Source organism: Aplidium turbinatum, chromosome 1 (assembly GCF_918807975.1).
Source record: "Aplidium turbinatum chromosome 1, kaAplTurb1.1, whole genome shotgun sequence".
Lineage (NCBI taxonomy): Eukaryota > Metazoa > Chordata > Ascidiacea > Aplousobranchia > Polyclinidae > Aplidium > Aplidium turbinatum.
Genome location: NC_137472.1, coordinates 7751527 through 7769948, shown reverse-complemented (window position 1 = coordinate 7769948; position 18422 = coordinate 7751527). Strand labels below are relative to the sequence as shown.

The window sequence follows — 18422 nt, the reverse complement described above, 5'->3', positions numbered from 1 at the left end:
ACTCGATCATTTTCTTCCCGATGTCTCGAGAATGGCTGACATGTCTCAGAGGTCATCCCGTCCGTCTTTAGCTATCATATTGCGACTCTTAGAGACGCTAAAGAAACAAGATGTAAGTAGAAATAAAATCTCCATTTATTTAAATTGATTATTTTGTTAGTCTATAAAAATAGTGGTAGGCTGCGGACTTACTGTCCGTGGGGTATCGTTGGACTGAATCACAAAATGATTTCAACGGAAATATGAACAGGAAGCATGCACTGTATGTTCTTTAAATCCTTAATGTGATATATTACTTCGAATGTGATTAGAGACAACCCTTTTTTGGTTGAAAACCAACTTTTCACCGGCAATTCACTATTCCTTGAGATGTTTTTAAAAGTTATTTTGTTTTGAGGCTTGATGCTCTAGTTATCGCCGAGAACCAGAGGCGTTGACTGGGGGATCTAGGTGGTACTTTTGAACCCGGGCTCGGAATATTTAAGGGACCCGTATTTAAAAGATTTGCCGCTACTTCAAACATTATCAAGATTTTAATATAATTAGATCTAAAGAAATTGCCATCACTGGTTAAAACAGCCCCTTAAGCCGTCAGATGGTAAAGTACCGGGCCCCCTTCTGGGTACCGGGCCCACCTCAGCCCTGTGGTACTAAAATAGCCACTTCAGCCACCAAACAGTAAAATAAGAATTTAGTTTAATCTAGTACTGTATAGTGAGTACTGAGTATAGATTTACGAACATTTTCCTAACCACGAATAATATTAACCCGAAACACGAATTTCAAAATATACAAGCTAATGTTTGTTTAAACTCAAAAACTGAAATGGCACAGGTGAGGAGATTGCTATCCCTATTTATGGACTAAAAATTAGACCAAAAACGATTATTAGATTGCAGCAATCATCTAATGTTTGAGTTAGGCCCAACCTTTCCTAAATCAAATTAAAAACTTTCTGACCGTCTGCACTAGCTTTGCTGTAAATTGTCGTCTGGTAAGCCTAGAATAACTAGTGAAACATCAATGGAATCGAGAAGTAATAATCTAGCGTCATGTGACAAATAAAAGTTCAAAAAAGCAATCGCTAAATAGAGATAGTAGGGGAGACCGGGGAGGGTTGTTACAATTTTCAGTAAATCTAAGATTTCTCTTTCAATATTTGCACAAAGTTGCTGAAAATTTTATGCAATCTTGCCACATCACCAGTTGTTATAAATACATCAAAATTTAACAAAGTTATGTTTACAGGAAAATATTTGCATTAATATATCAATGAGTCAGTTGTAACAAGTCACCCCGATACTGGGGTGACTTGTTACACAGATGGGGTGAAATGTTACAATATCAAATAGGCTGTTCTATTAACTAATTTTTCTTACTAAAATACTTAAAACTGATGGAGTACGTTGACACAGCATTCTTGAATTTATTGAACATCCAAATTTAATAGAAAAAATCATGAACAAACAAATAACATCATTATTGGCTATGCATTTTCACCAGGATTGCAAACGCATGCTCTCCATCCAACCATTCATGGTATTTGGCCTCAATAAGGCACCCTTTATTAGTTTTTGGCATGTTTAGGCACAGATACAGCAACAACAGATATTAGTAGAACTTAAAAATGTAATCAACTATTCTAAATAACACAAAATTTGTTATTTGAGTACCAAATTAAGAACTTTTTCCAGTTGGGATGAGCAAGCATTACACTGTGTAACAACTCACCCCAATAGTAGTTGGCTGAATAAGATCAACATATGTCAAACATGTGATACTCAACTTTAAAATATTTATAATGAATCAAAGGTATTGCACTTCAAGTCTGATTTAACTTTGAAGCCAGTTAAATATCACTTATAGTTTTGTAGCAATAACATTTTCTTTGACAAAGCAAAAATTTACTTTTCATACCCTAAAACAGTTTTTCATCAATAATTTTTTACTGCAGCCTTCAAAACGGCTGAAGCTTCGTTTGCACATGGAAACTAAAAACCTGAAAAAAACAACTTAATTCCAGCGGTTGATGTGAACTAATTTAAAAGTTAAAAGGATTGTAACAACCCTCTCTTGTAACAGATCTCCCCGGTCTCCCCTAAGTTTCGCGGTTCTGGAAATTTTAAGATTGCGCAGGATCTGTTAACAACCATGCTTTTAGCATATCGGGTTTGATCTATTCCTCTTAATTTTCTACTTTGAACGGCATGTGTCATTCCCATTTTAAGAGCAACCTTCATATTCATAACAATGTCGATAAAAGGGACCCGAAATAAATTGGTACCGGGCCCGAGAAATCCTGTCAACGGCCCTGCCGAGAACATACCACCGTCAAGCATATCTTCAGTCGTCTTACCGAAATGTAGCTGTTTGTTTTTAAAGGGCACCAAAGTGAAAATCTTCATATCATCGGATAAACACCGTTTTCTAACTCGCGGCAACTGTGCACAATTATATCTCATTTTACCTTTTAAACAAACCTAAGAGAAGGTTTTTCATCATGCCAACCTGGTTCGACTCCCCGCTAAAGCTGGTTGTTGATAAATCATCTCTACCTAGAGTGTAATAAATTGGGTGGGAGTAGTTGATAAAGGAAAAGCGGCCAAGAGGAAGGGACTGGCTACCGTACTCTCTTTAGTGTCGCAACTTAGCCAAACTTCTTGACGACACTTAGCAACGGAGCACGAAATCACTTTCCACGACATACATTTGCATTTTTCAGCCCAGAAAATATAACAAGATTATAATGCAGGCTGCTAGAAGTTACACCTCCGTCAGCAAACCATCTTCACTACGTCCCTGATCTTCTGCACAATCGGTAAGTTAGAACTTTTAACTTTAGATATTTCAGTTCGATTTAAAGCGCGTCATGCGTTGATATCTTAGGAGGTTTATACTTACTTCTAAGGTTAAATCACTGATGCGAAATGTAAATGGGCCTCCACCAGTTTGCAAAATAAACTTATAAAATTTACTGGTTTGTATTGTATTTCAGTTTATTAGCACGGCAAGTGATATTTATTACCATTGTTTTTGATTGGATACATTAACAACGATTAACCGCCCATTAAACAAATCTGCTGATTAAGCAACTTAGTTCACGAACTACTTTAGTTGCGGTTGCACCAACCTTAATATGCCGATTGCAATCACAGTTTTGATCGACAAATAAAGTTTGCGCAAACTGTTTTTTTTTTATTAATTAATCGGACGCTTAACTTAATCTTCGGATTTAAAGATGCGTTATTGTATCCAAACCTTAATCTCACTAACAACAATGACCAGTATGACCATAAGCGTTGACAATGGGGTCTAGGAGTTACCTTTGGATTCGGGCCTGGGAAGATTTTAGAGGCCCGTAACCTTTCAAGGGACCAGGAAACTTGAAGAAACCACCGCCTATTCTTTGGATATAGCGTGTTTTTCTTAGAAGTGTCCTGATTGGAAGCCTGAGAATCTCATTGGTACCGGGCCTAATTTATCCTCTCAACTTGTTTATGACATATGAACAAAATGAATTATCAACGGCCCTGTTTATAAACGTAAAGGTTTCTGTTGAATGTAAGCTAGACCATGGAACTATTCACTTGTATCATTGGCTAAGTTCTAAAACACTTTTATGTTTCAGATATCCTTAACCGTGAAGTCACAATTGGAATATGAAATGACCATTTCCATCAAAGTCTAAAATTAATAGACAATGTAGTTGTTGTCAAATCTGTTAATTGCTTGCTTATGACGTAACTAACGTAAAATAGCTCCTTATCATGGAACAAATCGATAACTTTTTAGGCTAAGTGCACAATATTTGGATATTGTATTTGTAAGAATATAGCATCTGTGTGAAGAAACCTTTTCTTCACATTGACTTACCCCTGGCACCTGCTGGTTTTGTTGGCTCTTTCTTTCCACAAAGATAAGAGTTAAACTGACTGGTAAAGCGGCGGTCGATTACTCAAGTGGCAAGAATACGGTGCGATACTGATGAGCCCAGCCTCATGGGCGAAACACGTGTCTATCGCTGTCTATTCGATGCTACAATCGGCTGCCAAAATAACTTAAATATAGCATCTATTGTTCTGGAATTAAAAAACAGCACCACACCATGACTGAGTATTCAATTCGAAGTATTTTCTAAACCAGAGATGTGCACTGTGCAATCTACGGGCATAATGATTCGATTAATAAAATGCCACTTGAAAAATAAATTATGTGGCCCGCGCAGACTTTGGTTTCTGGCCCGCTCTAAGAATACTCTGAAATTGAACATTTAATCCAGTAGATTTGTCAGGACCGCATTATTGCAATTGAGTTGTTGGATGATCTTATCTCTGCTTGTTAGACCTGTTTTACTTTACCAAAGTGCGTTGGCTAAGCAAGGGCCGCACGCTCAGATGATGTTGTGATCTGACGACGGAAGTCTAACATTTTTGGAAAATTAAAGGACAGTCAGTTCATGTAAAACAAAGCTGTTGTATTTTTACTTATGCCTCGTTATTAGCCCTGTCTGTAGCAACACGGGGCTTTATGAGGACGCCCCTCTCAAGAAGTGAAATATTTCACAGAAAGAAATGCTAGAAATGTGAAGTTTCTTGACTTTTAGTTTTTATTTTTTGCGAATTTTTTAAACCTAAACTGGTCATGTTTCTACCTTCCTGCCCTTCACAATAAGCATTTCGTCTCAGGTGCCTAGAAATTTTTGTGCAATGGTAGTTGTACATATGTTAATGTTATTGCAATATAAATGTTAGTGTATTTACTTTGCAATGTAAAAACGCCCAAAAATGTCTTATATTTATGAGCAAAAGTAATTTTTGTTTAGTTTAACTTTGCTCTATGTTATAATTCAAAAATTTCAATTAGCTATTTTTGGAAATTAGAATAAAAACTGACTTTCTGACGTTTTTTTTATCTCAAACACTTTATTTCAATAAATTTAATGGGTAAAAATTTAATTTCTATGCGCACAATACACGTGGCTATGTTCTTGTAAAATATTTTGACTCTGTAATTTTCATAGCTCCTGTTATTAGCGATTAGTTAGCACGGGGATAAGATAACCCTTGACGTGCTTTTCGTGAACGAAAACAGCTCGTATTAATAGGGTTAAGTCCGGAGATACTTCGGTAAGATAAGTTATAGGTTTATAGTAAATTAAACGAAACGCTTACAAGTCGTTTACTCGAAGTCCGACAACACAATAACAACTCACAGTAGTCAAAAGGAAAGGAGGCAATACAATATATCCACGTCTTTAATTTTATCTTGTCACCAAAAAAATACGTTATGATATTATTATAATTCCTGTTGAACAACGTTTATCGCCAAACAGTTTGCCTCCTACAATTTTCCCTCTCGGTACGTCACTGGTGCTGAGGAATAGACGCAGATAATTCTATCAACGATTGTGCCATTTACAAGTCACATAACGGAGAAGAAAGGTCTGCGTGTCTTGGATGATGAAACCAAAGACTGGCTGCTAAATAATAGACTTCAAGTGCAGTGGTTGATTGAATGTTCATCCTTGGTTTGAACAGACCTGCTGGAACACTGTGAACCTGGGGTGGTAAAAGCACAGACATTCGACCCCAAAAGCTCAAAGCAAGAAGGACACTGCACTCAGCAATTTTGACACTTTTTTATATTTTCCAAAGGGAAAAATCGCAATTTTCGTTTTGATAATTTTTCAGTTTAAATTTGCCTTGCTTTGTAATTGCTTGGATTTGGGAATTTTTATCCTCGGACCGAGAAACGTTTTTTGAGAGCTTAATTCTGGCAGCTTCGTATGCTTGTAAGGGCTTCGAATCCATGCTGCAGGCCCGGCATCTGGGTTGAGAGTGTGAAGTTTCGGAAATGTTGTTGAATCTAAATCATGAAGCTCAGTTGGGTAAGCACCTGAATTTACGAACGAAGAAACTGAAAGATCAAGCGTCGTTAGTTCGATTCTCGGGGTGTGAGCTTGAGCAACGCATTTCATTACAACTCATTCAACGCCACGTAACATCGTAGATAGAAAATTTCATAAACAACACTTCAACAACAATCGGGAACTTGACCTCTGTCAAACAGAGTAACCGGCCTGTGTCAGTGGTTCAAAGCCTCTACAAGTACCGTATGCAAACTGTCTGGATTGAGCTTAATCCTTTAACTTCTATGCTTTTTTGATGCATTTTTCAGAATTTAGCTTGAGCTTTGATTTTGAAATGCTGTATTTTGAAAACGATGAATGCCAGAAAAAGAATCAAAACGCGATAGTTGTTGCATTCTCAACAGTCTTTAGAAATATGTTTACACATTTCGTGTGTTTTTTTAAATACCTTAAAATTTAAGGGTTTATTCGTTTAAGGCTTAAATGAATAAAATTTCAGACAAATGCAAAAGTTTTGCGTTTTTTTGATTTTTTTTTTATTTCCGTTTAGATATCTAAAAAATATCTTCAAACTGCGTTAAACTTAGATAGGTAGATGTCCAGTAGATGTCAGGCAAGTGTTAAGCTTTCCACACAAACTTTGTCTCGGGGATGTTTATGCGTTATGCGAAGAAAGAACCGTGTAAACTTTACTTTGCACAAAAAATAAAAATTATGCTGGAGAACATCGAGATATAGTTGCCTAGATGAAAGTGTGAGTTGAATTGACAGTGTACTCCCCTATTGGTATACGATGAGCGATGTTTGCTTGAGGGAAATGCGCAGAAACAATCGATTAGCTTATAAAATTGGAAGTTTTTCTGTTGGGCATTTGATGATGCACGGAAAAATTTCTGTAGCTTGTTGGACTATATTGAGCTGTGGTTCACAATTACACCTTAGACACCATAGACACAAATACACCTTAGACAGCATGGAAAGTTGAGGCCAATTGTATGCTACTGGCTCTCCTTCAAAGCGTGGCATAGCCTACGAATCCCACCAGGACGTGGAAAGTGAGATAATCCAGTTAAAATGGCTTAAAACGAGGACATTCACCTAAAAAACTGATTTAACTTCACTGAAAAATGGTTAAATAAGATGTCAATTAACATAAAGGTGTCGGTTGTTACCTATGACCAGTAGCCAGGATGTTGAGTTCTTTGATGAACTCGACAATTTAAAGAACATCGTGCAATTTCAGGAGACGTACGCAAACTAGCTTTTAAGCGTGGAGCCCAAAAATCTCGTCCTCATCCAAGTGAAACTAAATGACGTCATCACCACAAGTGTAACGTTGCTCATGCCCACCATGATGACGTGAGTATATTTCTCTGCTGAGAAATGACGAAATCGTAACAGCAAGATTCGCAGGTACCGTAGTGGGTTTTGAAATTTGATGAATAGTTGTTGTTGGCATGACGTCATCGGGCATGACGTAATCTTAAATTTTAAAATTGCTGATAATCTAGGAAGTCAGGAATCTCCATCATCAAGACCAGAAAGCCTAGCCAAAAAACGTCTGAAAAAAATACGCAACAAATTCGATCGAAGGAGCATAGACGCGACATAGGGAGACGGACTACTGAAGTCATCAGCAACATCATACAAACGTAATGGAAGCAGTAAAAAAAGAATTCAACACGTTTGAAATTTAGGGAGATGCCTCATTAAAAACACCTGTGCTGTCTGAAAGAAACCATTTGCTTAATCAGGGTTGCCATGTGTGCGAGCGCCCCTAATTGCACTTAATCTGCATCCGAACAATCAACCACGCGGTAATGTCTCGAATCATTGCATCTCCAAAAATCGAGCAATGTCGTTCTAGCAGCAAATGCATGTAATCTGGCAACACTGATCGGGCAACTTGACAATAGAAAGCTCTGGAAACAAAACGAGAAGGAGGAAACTTCTACAAGTTGACCACTTTGCTCTCCGCTTTGAGATGGAATTTTTTCTGGTCTTGCGTTATTATAACGTCACTTTCATGTTTAGGATTACCCCGAGTATTTACATTCTTGTGTATAGGGTACAAACGTCTGATTTGATTACATGTGCGGCACTCAATATCAAATCAACGCTTTGCCTTGTTCCAATTTGCGTTTGTTCAGACTATAATTATATTACTTTGCAGTATTTTTCATTTTACTCCAACCAGCAAAGTAACCGAATTACTATCCGCTTCGGCTCTACAGTAGTGCTGGTATATATGGGTTCGATTTCAGGTCGAGACTTATCGAAAACTTTGAAAACGGTAGCGATTATGGTTTTTTCTTGCATGACGCAGTGAAGATAAGTCGGGTAATAATGTGGTGACATCCTAAATATGACATTAAAATAAAAATGAGCCTTGTCGCTAAAATACCTTAGCAGTTGCAGAGCGACAATAAATGAAACGATAACATTATTGTGATTAGGTCAGTCCACGATTATATATTCTTTTAGACGTTTTACTGTCTTAGTTGTGTTATATTTATCTGCAAAAAGATAACAGACGTTTTTGACTTAGTCGGCCGGCTACTGAAGAATTGAACGAGGAAGCTTAATTGCGACACTGTCACTTTTTCTTGAATCTTCACTTTTAATTCTATTGCAGATGGAGTAGGTCATGGAAATAATGCAGTTGCAGATACGACAACAACAAATATAAAACCAACCAAAAGCATCTGGGAGAGAACATCAACAACAAGAGAAGCCCAAGAACGTCACATAAACAACAATTGAATCAACTGATGCCATCCATTCAAATCCCTACAGAACCCGGAATGCAGAACAGTCAAGTTATTCCTAAGGTTTGTCCACTAGAATTTGCAGCAGTATTTGTACAGATTATTTATTGATGGTGTTTTTAACTTCTTTAACACCACTGTTATAGTTGTCATTTTATTTACGTTGAATATATGTAACTCGTGACCAGCGTCACTACATAATCACAGTTCAGCGTTTTCTGGTACAGACGTTGGAATTGATTACCACCGCACTGCGCGTGTAATCAATTGAGCGTTCTGTACCAAGTTCCTCAGTTGATTGCTTTGCGTTTCTTTCTTACTATACATTGTGTTGATTTCATACACTGAATCAGTAAGTAACAAGAGGTAAATGGTTTTCTCACTTGGTTGGCTATTGCTCCAATTATTATTGTTTATTTTATATTAAACGTCTGGAAATACAACAGACATTTAACTGGCGTCGTCGGCAGGATTTTTACAGAATTTCTACAGGATTTTAGAAACATGGAGAAACTGATCGAAGTCCTGCAACAACAAATTGCCAACCAAGAACGCCAGACGAAGGAGCAAATTGCCAGACAAGAAGAACGTCACCAAGAACAAGTACAACGTCACCAAGAACAAGTACAACGTCACCAAGAACAAGAACAACGTCATCAAGATCAAATTGCCAACCAAGAAAAGCGCCACCTTGAACAACTACGAGAAATACGAGCCCAAACTTCAAGACCCCAACTCAAAACATACTAAAGACCACAAGACCACAACCAACAACAATACAACAACAGGTATCTTTACCTAAGTTCGTAACGTTTGATGCCACCACTGAACTGTGGGCAGACTATTGGAAGAGGTTTAACATCTTTGTAGCAGCACATTCAGTCGCACAAGACAAAATGCCGCAGGTTTTTCTCACCAATCAATCACCTACAATCTACAAAATGTTAACAAATTTGGCTGCGCAGGAAACAAACCCAAAAGAAGTCAACGATCTCACCATGACGGAAATTACAAATTACATGGCTCAACAATTCGACCCAAAACGCTTCATCGTGAGGGAGCGATTCCGTTTCTGGAGCGAAATGAAGCGCAAGCCCGGTGAAACAGCTCAAGAACTAGCCATCCGCATACGCCAGGCAGCTGCCACCTGTGACTTCTCTTCCATTTCAAATCCATTGGACGAAGCTTTACGTACTCGTTTTATTTGTTCAATAGGTAACGAGGCGGTGCTTAAGGCGTTATTCAAAATCAGAGCTGATGAACTTACTTTCAAACGTGCGGTGGAGGTTGCATCAGAAACCGAAGAGGCAGCCAAGGTGGCCAAAGAAACTGTTTACGGCACTCCACCAGCACCAGTTGCGAAAGTAAGGACCATCAACAAACCTCCAAAAACTAGGCAACTTACAGGTACTTTCTTTACTTCTAAAAATAAAGAATGCTATCGTTGTGGTAATTCCAACCATAACGCCAATGACTGTAGGTTTAAGAAAGCCACTTGCCATTTCTGCAATATTACGGGACACTTACAAAGTGTTTGTCGAAAGAAAGCTAGACAGTTCAAACCTTCTAAGGTAAATTGTATCGAGGAAATTAACATGCTTTCTAGTTCTTGCAGAAAACCTCGAAATTCAAAGTTGGAAGTACCGATCTCCATTAATTCGGTAACCACACACTTAGAACTGGACACTGCTACAAATGGAAATTTCCTTTCCAACGACGTCTGGACTCGGGTAGGCGCACCTCAATTGCAAGCACCAGTGTCGCAGTTCCAATCTGCTACCAAGCATCTAGTACCAATCATGGGTTCTTTCACGGCCCAGGTAACTTGTCCTTCCACGGGAAGGTCAGATAATATTTCTTTTGTAGTCACGACAATCAAAGGACTGAACTTGCTAGGTCGTGATGCAATTTCGTCTTTAGGAATTTCTATCGATAAATTCCTTCTGTCTAACTATTCTACTTTACAGAGTATCCAGTCATACGACAAGCCTGATAAGAGTCTGGAGAAAGCATGCTCCCTCTTATGTGACGATTTCAAAGATGTTTTTAAGCCTGAACTCGGGTGCTTACGAGATTATGAACTAGACATAGATTTTAAGTCTGATGTTAAACCTGTTTTTCTAAAACCTAGGCCTGTACCTTTCGCGCTAAAGGAGGACTTAGCACAAGCCTATGATTCGGGCATTGCACGTGGTGTATGGACACCAGTTCAGTTTTGCGATTGGGGCACACCGGTTGTTCCAGTCCGTAAGCGTTCAAATTCTTCAGAAGCGAAGGCCAAGTTACGCATTTGTGGCGATTATTCAGTCACGGTGAACCCTTCCCTGGAGACCCATCGTCACCCGTTACCCTTACCAGAAGACTTAATGCAAAAGTTGGGTGGTGGGTACGGTTTCAGCAAGATAGACTTGGCTGATGCTTACAATCAGATCCGACTTGGTCCTGACAGTCGAAAACGACTCGCATTAAGCACTCACCGTGGCGTACTTTTACAAAATGTTTTACCTTTTGGCATATCTTCTGCTCCAGGTTATTTTCAGAAGATCATGGACGACCTTACAGCCGACCTTCCAGGGGTTGCAGTCTACCTAGACGACATTCTTGTCAGTGGCACTACTGCTGAGGAGCATCTCCAGAATCTTAGACGGCTCCTCGATCGACTTCACTCAAAAGGCCTGAGGTGTAGGAAAGACAAGTGTAAGTTTGCACAACCTCAGGTAGAGTATCTCGGACACATTTTGTCCAGGCAGGGCATCTCCAAAGGTCCCAAGGTAAACGCCGTACTGGAGATGTCTGCCCCCACTGGAGTATCTTCTCTTCGTTCGTTTTTAGGTTCCTTACAATTTTATTCGAAGTTTCTACCGTTGAACGCTTCTACTGTAGCAGAACCACTATACCATCTCACGAAAAAGGACATTCCTTGGAGATGGGGAAAACAAGAGGAAAACTCTTTTGCTCAGCTGAAGCATCATCTATCTACTGATGAGGTTCTTACACATTTCAATGCTTCACTTCCGGTAGGTATCGCATGTGATGCTTCTAGTGTGGGCATCGGTGCTACTTTGTTTCACCGTTACCCAGATGGCACAGAACGGCCTATAGCAAACGTTTCAAAGATATTAACAGCTTCGCAGAGAAACTATAGTCAAATTCAGAAAGAGGCTTTGTCGATAATTTTTGCGCTAAAGATATTCTATCAATATCTTTTTGGTAGATCATTCATATTGGTCACAGATCATAAACCATTGCTTAGTCTTTTTGGCCCGACCAACTCGACACCTTCTTTGGCAGCAAATCGTTTGGCTCGTTGGGCACTCTTTTTGTCGCAATTTACATACACTATTGAGTACAGGAAGACGAAGGATCATCAAAACGCTGATGCTTTGAGTCGCTTACCAGCAGGAGGGGATAAAGTCTTCGATGAAGAGGAAAGTGCGGATGACATTGATATCGTCTGCGCTATCGATGCATTGGATTTGCAGGTCCAGACCCCAAATGCTGCCTCACTGCGTAAAGAATCTTCTAAAGATCCTATCATTTCCACGGTAATGCGTTTCATTCATGAAGGATGGCCGGCCAAGTCTTCTCCACAAGACCCGGTCGAACCGTTCCGTAAGTACGCAGACTCTCTTTCTACTTGTTACGGATGTCTACTTTACGGTTCCAGAGTGGTCATCCCTTCCAAACTTCGTCCTTCCGTCCTTCAGTTGCTTCATGAAGGACATTTCGGCATTGAGAGAATGAAGCAGTTGGCAAGGACGTCCGTCTACTGGCCAAACATCGATCGAGACATCGCGGAACTTTGTCACAAGTGCAGTACCTGTGGCGAATATCAACCGCAATCTAAAACCCAGGTCCAATCATGGACGGTTCCAGAAGCACCGTGGAGTCGCTTACACATAGATCATGCGGTAGAATTCATGGGTTACCATTGGTTACTCAGCATTGATGCTTTTTCTAAATACCCTTGTATTCATGCTACTACTTCCTTATCTTCAACAGCTACTATCAACCTGCTAGAAGAAGATTTTGCTCATTTCGGCTATCCCCATACTGTAGTTACCGATAATGCTACTACTTTTAAATCCACAGCATTCCAAACTTTCTGTAAGGAGAGGGGTATGGTACACATCACGGGTGCCCCTTACCATCCGGAAACCAATGGAGCGGCGGAGCGCCTCGTACGTACGTTCAAGCAAGCACTTCGCAAATCTTCCCTGCCCCCGAAACAGGCAGTCTTGGAATTCCTACAGCAGTATCGACGCACGCCCACTCCGAGTGGCTACTCTCCAAGCTAATTACTCAACAATCGTCAGATTCGAACCAAGATCGACACGCTTCTCCCCACACCGTCTCAAGTGGTACCCCGACAAAACCCTCACAACACGGACGCCTCTGAAGTTACAAAACGACATTTCAAACCGGGAGATCCCTGTTACGCGCTATCATTCACTCCACGACGGAGCCAGGATCCTCGTGGGGTTCCAGCCGAGGTGATTAAGCGACAGGGTAGCCGAATCTTCCTGGTAGGTCTGCTGCCACATGGTCCGACGTGGAGGCGCCGTATGGACCAACTGCAACCTCGCTATGCATCATCGGAGGACCAGGAGCCGGGAGAAACTCCTGCACCAACAGTCGACTCCTCCGCTGTCTCCACCTCAGCTCGAACGGATTCGGACGACACACCGACTGTACCGGAATTCGGGCCACACAACCCACGAAGGTCGAGCCGTCGCCGCAGACTTCCGGCCCGTTTCGGACTTTGAGAGTTATTGTTTAATTCGGTGTCTTGTTCATATTTTTCTTTGTGTATAAAAATTATCGGTGGAGGTGTTATAGTCGTCATTTTATTTACGTTGAATATATGTAACTCGTGACCAGCGTCACTACATAATCACAGTTCAGCGTTTTCTGGTACAGACGTTGGAATTGATTACCACCGCACTGCGCGTGTAATCAATTGAGCGTTCTGTACCAAGTTCCTCAGTTGATTGCTTTGCGTTTCTTTCTTACTATATATTGTGTTGATTTCATACACTGAATCAGTAAGTAACAAGAGGTAAATGGTTTTCTCACTTGGTTGGCTATCGCTACAATTATTATTGTTTATTTTATATTAAACGTCTGGAAATACAACAACCACACTCCGTTCAAGATACAAAGAAGGCACACGTTCACCTTAGTAACCAGTCAAAAATATTTATAAAATGCTTTTCAATCTATCCGCTTAAAACGCAGGCAGCAAGAACATGAACCAACTCAGTATGAACGAAATTCTTCTCATTTTGACCCCAAACGCTTTGTCATCCGAGGAATTTGACAACAGCCGCTACATGCAATTTCTTTTCGATTATTAAACCGTTAGATGAAGCATTACGCACTAGATTCATAAGTTCGGTGGACCATCTGTCTAATGTCACCTCAAGGCATGTTAGTTCGAGACAGAAGAATAGAGATTTTCCATTGTTGTGGACATTTAGTTTACGCTCATTGAAGATCAAGATCACATTTTCTATACTTAAAAATTGTCATTTTTTGATCAATCGAGGTTACCAAAAAACAAATTTATTTTCAAGCAACTTGGTTAAACATATTGTAGTTGGTATGGCTAACTTTTGTTTTCAACTACTCGATTAAAGGCCTAAAAATTGTAGTAAAATAGTGACTGTTGCTATTATAAGGCCTATCAATTGTTGTCGGAGTGAATACAATCGCAACGTCACATCCAAGACCGAGGCTAAATTGCAGTATTGAAAAAGTTACAAAAATTTTAAAATGTTTTATTCTTTCACTTTTTTAAAAAGAACATTGGTGCTATGGCGACCCCACGTGGTGTGGCAGGGACCCACACGTTGGACAATGGACACCAAGACCACAACCAAGAATTTTTTTAATATTTGTTAACGACTTTTCGAAAAGTTTATTACACTTTTTCACTTACACTTCTTTCAATTTCAAATGTTTCTCACACTTTACGGGATGTTACTAGCAGTTGAACATTGCGTTCACTCCCGAGTGGAACAATGTGGGAGCGATTGTCTCCACTCCCAATCGTCTTTGATTGAAAAGAAATCGAAAAGCTTCACAAAATAAGTGAAACAAGCAATAACGTTTTGTGTGTGTATGGCATTGATGAACGAAGCTGTTTGCCTGCTCTCAACAATTAAAGTTGTTTTGAAGGAAGTTGAAGTTAAGAAAAACGAAGTAGCTTCTTCATGTCATGACTCTAGCTCTCACAGGAAACTATTGACTTTGGACGTAAAAAGGTTTTCAAATTCACTGCACTTGAACTGACCTCTTCTAGATGTTTTAACTTTTATTTCTGTGCAATGACGTATACGATGTTACTTAGTAGCTTGCTACGACGTCTGTTTCTGTACAATGACGTCTATGACGTTACTTAGTTTCATCCAAAGTAAATTGAGAAGGTTTAAGTTTGCTGCAAAAACGAACCAAAAGTACACACTTTTTGTAATGTGTAATGTTACAAGCAATAAAAGCAATAAAGGAGATACATAAAATGCTTCATTTACCTCCCTTTATGTTTCAGGTGGAAGGATTCGAGAAAAAATTTGTATCTAAAAAGGTCAAGTATGAAATAATAACATTTTAATAGAAAAATTCACGACAAACCCGTTTAAATAAATGAGATAAATTGTCTACGATAACTTGTCCTACAACAAGTGGGGTTTTGGCTCCCTCATCGGTCTGCGAATGCGGCAAGGCGAAACAAACTGCTGGCCATGTCATTTTTGAATGTTCTATTTACAAAGCACCAAACGGAATACATGGTATAGCAACACTGGACAAAGTTACACTCACCTGGATTTCCATCACCAGCCCTGAAACTTGAGCAATCCTGTCTCATACGAAAAAAGACAACTTGTCCTGTTTCGCTGCGATTGTTTGGTCCTTCTATTGCAGGAATAACATTAGGTAGACCCATCCTACTGAATCCCTGCCATGAACGATTTATTTCCCATCTCCCCGTGTTTGTTTTACACAGTGTCGTCACAATACAATTGTGACATCATTCCAGTTTGCGTAGGAGCTGTTTTGCGTTTACATGAAAATATTTGGATAAATTAAATTCTCAAAAAACTTGTAGACTTTGCAATTATTATTCATAACATTTTCTTTTCAAATATTTTTTAAGATCAAAATCTATCTTAAAAGCTATCACTTCTTTCCCGTTACCTTTCTACATATGATTGAGAATTTCATTGTCGCAATAAATAATAAGCTGGTCCACTCAATCAATAGCCATCTTCTACATCTCGCTTCGGTTGATTGTTCATTTCGACTTTAGTTGAGTAGCGCCTGCGTGCTCTGCATACGTCTTTTTATATATGTTTCTATTTTTTTTATATAGAAACTCTCATCATGGGCTCCAGTTTTAAGGTTGATTTCAAGTTTTTCATTTCGTTGTTGGTTTAATTTCGTCAGACCGGTCTTGCTCTCTTTGTTCCAATGTATCAAGTTGGCTTGTGTTATCAAGTTGGCAAATGTATCAAGTGTTATCACAATAAACCATTACGAAGAATATAGACGCCGTTCTCTGTTTATCTCAACCATTACGTGCTCGGGATGTTGCTGCACTACTGCAGCTGTGCATAGGCGGCTTATCCTTAAATAATGCCGCTACAGTTGAATTGAAGAAATGAATTAACAAAGGGAGCAGAAGGCCTGTGTGTCTTCAACGATGAAACCAAAGACTGGATGCTCTCCAATGGATTCTGTCCAATGGATTCTCTTCTCTTCAATTGTCTCGCCTGATATAAGTAATAGATTCTCCGCACAAACAACGACAGCCAAACATTTTTAAAAATATTTTTTTTGATATCATCAGTACCTGGTGCAGTGCGCATGATAGACAGTCAAAGCACGTTTTATTTTTGCAATGGCAGTTCAAAACGTTGTTGTTTTGAAAACAAATTTATTTGCAGATACTTACATGAAGTTGTTAGCTTATAGATAGATACCTCTGACCCGGTCTTGCTTAGGTATGAAAGGAATTAAAAATCATACTTTTGTTTGGTTTGTAAAAGTGTTAGCCAGTAAGACTCAACACATACAACTAATGCAAAGTAGAATTCTAATAAAACTTCATCAAAGCATTTGACTTATAAATTTGCATTTAGTTTCTTTTCTGTAGACAATTTTGAGCTTTTTCACCGCACTTCGCCACTTTGGGCAAGATACAATAATCTCTGTCTTAGATATATACCAAAAATAAATACGGTACTTTCAAAGCAGTTGTGACTGAAGTCTTTGAGTTTTCTTGTATCCATTCGTCAAACTAATCAAACCAAGGGATTTATTTTGTCTGTTCGAACAACATGTAACTACAAGTAACAAGGTTATGATAACGCAAGAACAGATGAAGAAGTGTGTAGACCTACCGCTGTATGAAAGGTTGAAAAGCACTGACATAGAGTTTTCAAATAGGTGTAGACAGTTTTGAGCATTTTCACTTTACTTCGTGTAAGTACCAATAACCTCTAGATTAGATTGACATGAACTTTGTTAATACTTTTGATCATAGCAGTGAGTTGCGATAGAAGTCGCTGTGTTTTTTGGTATCCCAGTAGTCAGTCCAATCGTTTTATTTTGTCTGTTCGCTCAACATGTACTTGCAATTAACACGGTTATGACAGTGAAAGAAGAGAAAATGTGCAAGAACAAATGAAATAAGCAGCAAGAGCATAGCCAAAAAATGTGTGACGTGGCATTGATTTCATGAGTTATTTCAAATATTACCGACAAGTTCAATCGAACTGAGACAAGCAAGGTTGGAGGAAATAACGGAAAAACTTTTATTCATGTCACAAACTTGGCAGGGTACATACATCCTGTAATCTATTGCAGTATATCTCACTTCCCAAACTCAAATGAATTTTGTCACATATATTTATGTGCGTGAGCACCATTCTCACAGAAATGAAAAACAATTTGTTAAAACTTAGGAGCAAAATGGTTGGAGCGCCTGGTTAATCTAATCAAAACATAAAGAGCCCAAAATGTAGAAACAAAACTCATGTTTAGCGAACAAACCTTTTGAAAACTGAACTGTCTTCATCTTCAATGTAATAAAAATGTCCAGTGCATATAAAACATTTATGGCATTGAAGATGAAGACAGATTAGTTTTCGAAATGTTTGCTTACTGAACATGAGTTTAGTTTCTACCTTTTTGGCTTTTTATATTTTGATTATTTTGTTGAAATGTTTCAAAAAAAATCAAAGTCTACTTGCTCAAACGTTACAACAATTAGGTTTGGAAGCTTATGTTATTGATTATTTACTTTGTGTTTTTGTTGCTTATTTACCTTTGTTTTATTGTTTGTATGTGGGTGGCAGCTGATTTTGTTGACCATGTGGTCTTCGCTGTCACAATAGTACAAGCACCGCATTCATCTGTTTATTCATCTGGTGTATAATTTAGGTGCGGTCGCATTGAAAATACAAAATGAATAATGCTTTTGTTGGGACAGCAAATTATCTGCTTTATTGCCAGCCACGATAAGATTGCAGAATATTAACTGTTGCAGAATATTATCATTTATTGAAATTATTTCCAAATTTAGAGATTTTGAGCAATACCGAACCAGCGTCACCTTTGCACGATTCATCATCATCAAAAATGGCAAAAATGTCATCGATATAACATCAATACAGTTTGGGCTAAAAATCACGATAAAATTTCGCGTACGAAAAACAGCTCTTACTCATATAGGGAGGATGTGAATTAAGTATTATTTACTATTATGCATTCCATATAATTCA

The 18422-nt window shown here is 38.8% G+C and overlaps 1 long non-coding RNA gene across 1 annotated transcript in view; it reads right to left on the bottom strand.

The window, feature by feature from the left end:
* LOC145784461 (uncharacterized) overlaps positions 1-15585 on the bottom strand; it is a 49922-nt gene extending 34337 nt beyond the window's left edge. The window contains exon 1 of the long non-coding RNA XR_014291005.1: positions 15460-15585. This is a non-coding gene — a long non-coding RNA (uncharacterized LOC145784461). The remainder of the gene's footprint in view (positions 1-15459) is intronic.
* Between the last annotated feature and the right edge of the window lie 2837 nt (positions 15586-18422).